The 8,276-nt window shown below is 42.9% G+C and overlaps 1 protein-coding gene across 3 annotated transcripts in view; it reads left to right on the top strand.

Moving 5' to 3' along the window:
* Akap11 (A-kinase anchoring protein 11) overlaps positions 1-8,276 on the top strand; it is a 44,867-nt gene continuing 36,591 nt past the window's right edge. For all 3 annotated transcript variants that reach the window (XM_085698307.2, XM_085698306.2, XM_085698305.2), the window contains exon 1: positions 1-129. The gene's annotated coding sequence lies outside the window, so the exon portion shown is untranslated. The remainder of the gene's footprint in view (positions 130-8,276) is intronic.

Here is an 8,276-nt window from a genome sequence, read left to right as displayed (position 1 = left end):
GCGGCGGCGGTGGCGTCTCAGGCCGGGGCGGGCGAGGGAGGCGCCGCTGCGCTGCGGCTCGCGCCACCGGGCGTTGCGGGCCGTGACGGGCGGGTGACATGCCCGGGAGCTGAGAGGCTGCGCCTCCGGGTGAGCGGGGCGGGGGAGCGGGGAGCCAGCGGGCCGGGTCCGGACTGCGGCCGGGCGCTGTGGCTTCGCTGCGTTGGGAGGCGCGGGCGGGAGGAGGACGGTGCACTTTGTCCGCAGTAGCATCCTTCCCTGTCAGCGCCCGAGCCCGGGTCCCGGCGCTGCCCGAACCTCAGGTGCGGCTGTTTGCAGCGCTGTCACGTCGCCCCCAGGCTGGCCAAGCAACCGGACTGCGCTACCAGATAGAAAATGGTCTGCTTAGAACCACAGTGACAGTACAATCTAAAGCCCTGGTATGGCTTGGTGACAGTCCGTTCACTTTGCTTACCCCCTTAAAAAAAAACCCTATCAGTTGAAGGTGGCTTAGCTTCAGGCATTAAGGCATTTATTTGGTGGTGAGCAATACTGCTGAGACACATCGCTAATGGCCTTGACGCATACTGGAATTAATATTCGCAGTTCTTTTTAGCTTTGGAATTTTTCAGTTGCTTATAAAACGCCTGTTTCCTTTGCTTCTTCCCACCTTGTTAGCGGTGTTATTTATGTAGAGACTCAAATTTCTTATGTATGAAAATACCTAGAACATAGAGTATTCAGGGAAGATGGAATATTTATTTATGCAAAGATGATTTTGTTTTAATGTCTAAGCTTTTTTTTTATTTTGTAAATGGCAGTCTAGTGCCTGCTATGACTGATGTCATTTCAAATAGTGCCTCTTAATCTTTCAAAATACATGAGCACTTTTCAAGGAATATTCTGGTTATTCATACTTGATGTGTTCTTCAGGAAGAACTGTGAGCCACGGGTTGACAGTGAATTGAACAATTAGTTCTGCTGTCAGTAACTGACTTATGAGACATAAAGGGATCCTAGGGAATTGGGGAAGAAGCGGGTTCACAAGCTGAGCTGCGACTGATGCTCAGCTGCTCTGCTCAATTGATCTGAAAAGGAATTTGCAGTATACCCCGTGGCCCGTGGTTTTTCTCAGTGTTGACGATACATACTGCAGTCAAGGCCCCAGAACGACAGTGAGAGATTTTTCTAACCTTTTCTAGCCTCTGCATTCCAGGGCTAAGTCTAGAATCAGAAGAAATCCTCTGGGAGGAAGGATGGTACTTTTTACCTTAATTCCAAAGATTGAGGAATCTTGTCTGGGGAAGGAACTCTACCAGTGCAAATCGTAATGTAGCAGGTTGTTTAAAGGCGAATTTCCAGTCCTAAGTAGGGAAGCCTTAGCCACACACGAAGATGTGAAAAATTTAGGTGAATGGGTAAAGGAAGATGACAGAAGTTGCCTCCCATTCGTCTTGGCACAGAGAAAGGCTATTTTGTCGCTAGTCTTTCTAACTATGTGTCCAGGCTTTCCAACTTGGAGGGCAATGGTTGCTCTGTCTCATTTGTTTGAAAAGCAAATGGAGTAACTTATTTAATTTATTATTTATTACTTATTTAATATAACTTATTAATTACTTATGGAGACTGTTTTCTGTTTGTTTTTCTTTTTGTGAAGTGGACCAAGTAGTAAAAAAAAAAATGCAGGCACTCTGTTAAAAGCAGGGTAGGAAACTCTTAAGGGCCTAGCTTGAGTGTTAGTTGAGGGTATCCAGACTGGCCCTGTTAGCACAGGGAAAAGTGCTTTACAATTTTAAAAGCAAGTGGGGCAGATCCATATATTTCCTTTTTTTCCCCCTCATCCTTACAGAAAGAAATGAAAACTTCCTGGAGCTAAGCATTTGGAATGTATGGATTATTGACAGGATGTGCCAGAAGGAGAAATTTAGCAATTTTGTATTAGCCACTGCTTACTCGGTGTTTTTTCTTTGACCTTCCTTAATGGCTTGAGGATTATTTGGTTGCAAGAATCAAAAAGCCATTTGAATTAGCTTACTTGAAAAAGGCATTTGTCATACCGTTGGAGCATTGCCTCTCAGGCCCAGTTGTGATTCCAGCTCAGTGACCTGGGGACCAGAAAGTCTTCAGGTTGAAACTCATCGATTTTCTCTTCGTTCTCTACCACTGGTTGCCTGCCGTATTCAGACTGTTAAACACTGTCCTCTTGAAACCGCTTGGCTTTTGTGTCTCTGGTTTGCCAGAGTCCCCATCTGACCCACCTCGACTTTGCATCATGGTTCCGAGCAGATCTCTTCAAGTCTTAGTTCTAAATGTCTCTGTATAGAGAGAATGTTGTTGTCAGCTCTCCTCGTTGGTTGTGGGTGGGGTAGGAAGATAGGGATAGGAGAGGGATGGTGGGGGATATTGGCATGCCTGGTAGTTTTTGGGACTTTAGCTTTTCAGACTGCTACACCAAGGTCTTTAAGACGGGGAAGGCCTGTAGGCCAGGAGAAAGTGAACGCTGGTACCTTTGCTGTACTGTAGTATCTCAGGGTTTTGAGTTCTTCCCCTAAGCACTGCATTGCACCTGTCTCAGGTAGGGATGTAACTGGATTCAGTGGTCCCTTTTCAGGACAGGTTCTCCAAGTTTGTAAGGTTGGACAGGTTACTTTAAATACTTTGTCTGACAGGTGTAGTGATAGCGTGAGAATTGTGAATTCATATGTGTGAAGCAATTCTTCCTAGCTGGCAAATGGCAGGTATGTTGCAGAAGTATGCTGCCTGGTGCCTGTTGCCAACTGGATTGGGCTTCTGGAGTGTTCAGAGATGAGAGTATCATTTTTCTCCTCAGTCTTAGAGCATATGTAGAGTTGTTTCTTAAAAATGTCTACCGTCTGTGTTTTAGATTCCGTGTGGTTGTGGTTCCCCACTTTTTTTTCTTTTTATTTGTCCCAAACCATTAAGGGTGATTATTCCTTTAGGTTCTTGGTTAATCTTAGATTCTCTCCTACTCTTTTGGTCAGCTTTAAACTCCAAATATATGGATGACTCAGTGTAACATTTCCAGGTTTAATATTAACTGAACCTGTCTTATTAGTTGCTTTTTGGATAGTACCATACTGATGTAGACCACCATCTTCCAGCTATTGCATAATTGGTGAAGGCTCTACCTTTTTTCTGATTTTCTAAATTGGAAATCTTAGCTTCGTGTTTTGCATTTGTTATTTTTAATAATTCTTTTAATTATATCTTGTCAATGAATAGCCTCTGTGTAGACTTATGGGGTTTCTCGTGTGAGCCAAGCACCACACCTTTTGCAGAACAGATCCATTCACATAGTTTTGCTCCAGGCAGCCCGGGGCAGAGTCTTACTGTATCAGTGCTTTTCAGTAATGTACTGCTAGCGTCCAGGAGTTGCAGGTGCCCCTAATAAAGAGAAGTTTGTTCTCCGGGCTAAAATTCTAATGTGCTTTTATTTAGAAACTGTCTTGTAGAGGGTTATGCGTAATATTAAGAACCTGACTTTATAGTCCTGACTGTATGGTTTTAGTTTGTGTATTTTCTTTTTGAAGTTGTATTTGCAGTTGTTGTAGGGGGAGTTTGAAGACAGTAACAAAGAGTTCATATTTAGTGTGTGTCATTGGAGCCTATGCTGATACTTGAAATACCAGTGACTGGCTGGGTGCAGACATACTTCAGAAGAGAGACCAAACCTGGAATGTGGTAGAAAGACCAGTGACATTTTTTTTTATGGCTGTTCAAGAAAACAGATATGGGTTAAGTTCAAACAGCTTCTGCTTAGGTGACCCTGCTCTTCATTGGATGATGTCATTTGTTAGCACATGCCCTTCAATTTCATGTGCTTGAAATTTCCCTTCACCTTACAGTTTGTTCAGCTTGGTAAATAAAGGTTTTGGTTTTGATAAGGCCTTTGAGGAATGCTGACAGATAACTGAGGCCTGGCCTTGGATTGTGCCTGAACTCTTGAGTGAGTGCAAGGTCAAGACACTTGGACGCACAAGTCTTAACTACTGTTACTTAGCTGCTTTGGGAATGGCAGTTGAATGTTGCTAGTACTTAGAGTTAACCCAGGCCATAAACTTGTGTGCTTTTAATTGTAATGCAAAGCACCGCAGTCTCAAGTGCTAAAGTTAGCTTTACTCCACCAGGCAAGTGTGATGACTTTTGGAGAGTTGATTTTCATACCTGGGTAGGTGCTGCTGGCATCCAGTGCACAGCAGATCCACGGTACACAAAGACTGGCCAGTAGTGCTGGGAAGAGAATTTTATGAAGGCAAGAACACAGTGTATCTTCTACATGGAAGAATGGGTTGACTTAGGAGTAAAGTGTAAAAAGCCAGAAACTATCAGAAAACAAGTGTCTTAGTCATTGTTTGGAATGCTCATTCTTCTTAATATAACTAGCCATTGTTTTGGAGAGCAGTTAGGATAGCTGTGGTATTTTTAGATTTAGTAAGTCAAGCAGCAGGTCTGCACTGAAGGGAGGAGCCAGCATTTGTGTCCTGTTTGCTGTATTGTTGTCACCTCTCACTGTGTGTGTGAGCCTTAACCTCTGTCTCTGCCATGAGAGGGTGACACCGGCCTGTATCCCACTGCCCTTATTAGTGTTGATTCTGTTTTGCTTCCTAGTGGTCGCTGTAGGGTTTGTAGCTTTAGCTCAGCACAGGCTTCACACAGAACGTTTCCATACATAGTGTAGACATCTAATGACTGACCTCGACTGCTAACTCACCACATCTTTGTTCTCTCTGTCATGCATTTCACTTTGGTGTCTAATCAATTGTTTTTTTTAAAGTTCTTTCTTAAAAGCGACTATGAAGAAATATTCTTATATCAGCATTGTGTTACCATTTCAGGCATTCATTGTTACTTTGGTAGGTCCAGGTTCCATCTGTTATTGTTTTTGTTTGCCTGAAGAAATTCTTTTCATAGTTATATGATCAGCTTGTGATGAACCCTCAGCTCTGATCAGTGAAAAGAAATTTATTTTAGCATGTGTGGCTGTTAACATTTGCACTGATGGTCGTTGGCTGGCTTCAGGCTGCCTAGCTGTTGGGAGTGCTGGCATCCTCATTCTCTGCATTAGGGACTCGCTCCTTCCTCATTGCCTGCCTTTTGTTTCTAACAATCTGATTGTGTTTCATTTTAGTGGTTTTTAAAAATGTTTTTCTTAATATTTATCGGATTTTCTTGGAGCTGTCGCTGTTTTCATCAGATTTGGTGCATTCTGGACCAGTTCTGGATTATTTTGCCTTCCTATTTTTGGTTCTGTACCCCGGCTGACTTTTGGGCTTCATGTGTACTTGTATTTGTGAGCGTTCACGCACGCGCGCGCGCGCACACACACACACACACACACACGTAGTGGCATTTTAATTGTATTTTAATAAGTAAAGACTGAAGATCTGAGAGTAAAGCTGTTCCACTGGTCTGCCTTACGGACCAGATTATGGTAATACACAGCTTTAATCCCAGTAGCCACCTAGTTGCCATAGAAGTCGGGTGTTGCATGCCTTTAATCCCAGCCCTAGAGAGGAATATAAGATGCGGGGGTGGGGGGGTGGGGGAAGCTCTCAGACACAGTCTTACTCTGAGATTCCTGGAGGAAGAATTGTCATTTCAGGATGAGGTCAAGGTAAGAGCCAGTGACTGGCTATTTTGCTTTTTGGATCTTCTGGTTGAATCCTACTTTCTGACCCTGAGTTTTTAATTATGGCTACATGTGCGCGCTCACACACACACACACTATGCTTAATAAATTCTGATACTGTGAGATTGCTTGTTTTTAAATTCCTCTGTTTTGCTTTGATAGTTTGTATTATTTACAATTTCACTTTGGTGTTCAATCTGCTGTTACTACCTATAGCATGTTTTTCATTTTAGAAATGCTTCCCTCATCTTTAATGTTTTTATTAATACAGGAATTATACATAGTGTCCCAACAATTTTGTACACGAATATAATGTATTAACCATATTCACCCCGTTACCTTATTATGTGTGTTCTCTTCCTACTCCGGTGACTCCCTTCCACTTTCCAATTTGTCTTTCTACTTTGATGAGTTGTTTTTTTGGTAACCCAGTGAATCTCAGGGTTGCTTAGACAATATAGGTGAGGGGTTATTTATCGGGCCATAGGGCACCTTACTAGTGGCTACACCATCAAAGGAAGCCTCTTTCACCCCCTGAACAACTGTTAACTGTTTATGGATTTTGGTGGTGGGGAGGTCTCATAGAGCCCTACTCCATAGCTACTTTTAACTGCCTATAAATACAGACAGATGTTAATGAGCCCAGTCTTCTATGGGTCTTGTATAGGTGATTACAGCTGCTTTGAGTTCAGGAGTGCCATGCCAAGTCATGCAGGGAACACAGCATCCCACCCTATGCCCTCTGTTGATTGTCCCTGAATTAGAGGGATAATACAGGTCTCCTGAGCCTTCACTAGCCAGTTAGTTATTCTCATCACTGTGTTTTAGTCTGCATTTTACCACTGCCCGTTGCAAAAAGAGCTGGTCTAATCAAAGTTGACAGCAGCATTGATCTGTGGAGCTAAACATAGTAATTTAGAAGATAATTTGGTGGGTATCTCATTCAGTAAATCTACAGCTGTAGTTACTTCACTCGGGTCTGTGACCTCCCAGCCATGGGAACCTTTTACCAGTTTATAGTACCAGAGTGAATTCCCTTTTGTTCTAATTAGAAAGTCATTGGTTATTCCTGTAATTTGCTCCTATTGCATCAGTGGGCACATCTTGCTTGGCAAGTGAGTAAGCCTGTTGATGACAGTCTACCCCCAGATACTTGCATCGCACTTTCTTTCACTGTGAGGGATGCCCCGCAGGGAGGAAACCTCTATGTCAGTTCTTGTGATCAGACTATGTGGTGTCTTCAGTAATAGCATCTACTGTCTAGCTCTGGTGGACAGCCACCAGCAGTGGCAATTGATTGTATTGTTTTGGGGGCCTTAGGGACCTCCCTGACTAACAGCCCATAAGGAGGTATCCCCCGCCCCCCTGGCCCTGGACTTTTAATAACCTGTGCAGGCTACCGCTTCATACTTAGGTTTGTTTTTGTTTTTAAGATAGCTCACCAAGTATGATGCATATGTATGGCTTTTCATAATCCTTGGTTTTGGTTGACTCCTTGCCTCTTCCTCTCTTCCACTTCCTCACCCACTCCTGTTTGCTTAATCTACCCACCTGCAGGGTTCCCCTTCTTGCCTTCTTAGAAGTTCTCTTTTAGTCATTGGTATCTAGTGTTTCTTCCTTTATCATGATTGTGTTTTCCTTACCCTTGTATGTGTGGAACACAGTGTCAGGATTCTGTGGAGCAATATATATTAAAAGGGAATTTATTAGAGTGGCTTACATGCTGTAGGCTAGCTAGTCCAACAGTGGCTGTCTCCTAATAGAAAGGCTCAAAATCTGGTAGTTGTTCAATTCATGATGTTCAGTGTCTTGACTGGTCTTTAGTCTGTGCTGGAATCCTGAAGAGTTAGGTTCTTAATACCAGTGAGGAATGCCTCAGCAGTAGGATAAGTGAACTTGTCAGCAAGAATGACAACAAACAGTCAAAAAGCAAAAGCTTTCTTCTTCCATGTCCTTTTATGTAGGCTACCATAAGAAGGTGTAGCCCAGATTTAGGGTGGGTCTCCTGTCCTCACATGATCTGGATTTAAGATGGGTCTTCTGTCATAGACCATATATTGGGGTTACATTTGTTGTGGTCCAGACACAATAGGTTCATACGTTCTAGGGTAGGGATGTGTGGATTAGAAATGTTAGGCAGAATAGACAGAGCTACAAAGAAATACAGAGACATAGAATAGTATCCAGAGAACAACTCAATGAATACTGAATCTGCCTGTATTTATTTTCTATATGTTTATATATCCCAATTCAAAGTGAGAGAAGAAGGCAAAAGACCACTTAAACATGATGCAGAGGCAACCAGAATAGTTAATAATTAATTGCTTTAGTACTTGAGACATCAAGCCACTATTTCCTGAGTTAAGCATTCTGTTTTTTTTGGGGTGGGGGAAGTATATATAGTGAATCCAGCTTAGACCAAGTATCCTGTAGGCAGCCACTCCCTATGTCAAACCTCCTATTTTAAAGAAGGAGCAGGAATAGGCTTGAATTCTTTGACTTTTGGTCAGGGTGGAGCAGATTCACCTCTTCGCCTTAATGTCTAAAACACCAAGTAAACACACCCTCAGTCAGGATTTCTTGGTTGTAGCCACACCTGTTGTCAACTTCTTTGAAAGAGTAAAAATAAGCTCAAACTCTCTGACCT

The sequence above is a fragment of the Myodes glareolus genome, chromosome 12 (genome assembly GCF_982192425.1).
Source record: "Myodes glareolus chromosome 12, mMyoGla1.1, whole genome shotgun sequence".
NCBI lineage: Eukaryota > Metazoa > Chordata > Mammalia > Rodentia > Cricetidae > Myodes > Myodes glareolus.
This window is presented reverse-complemented; position numbering and strand designations above follow the sequence as displayed.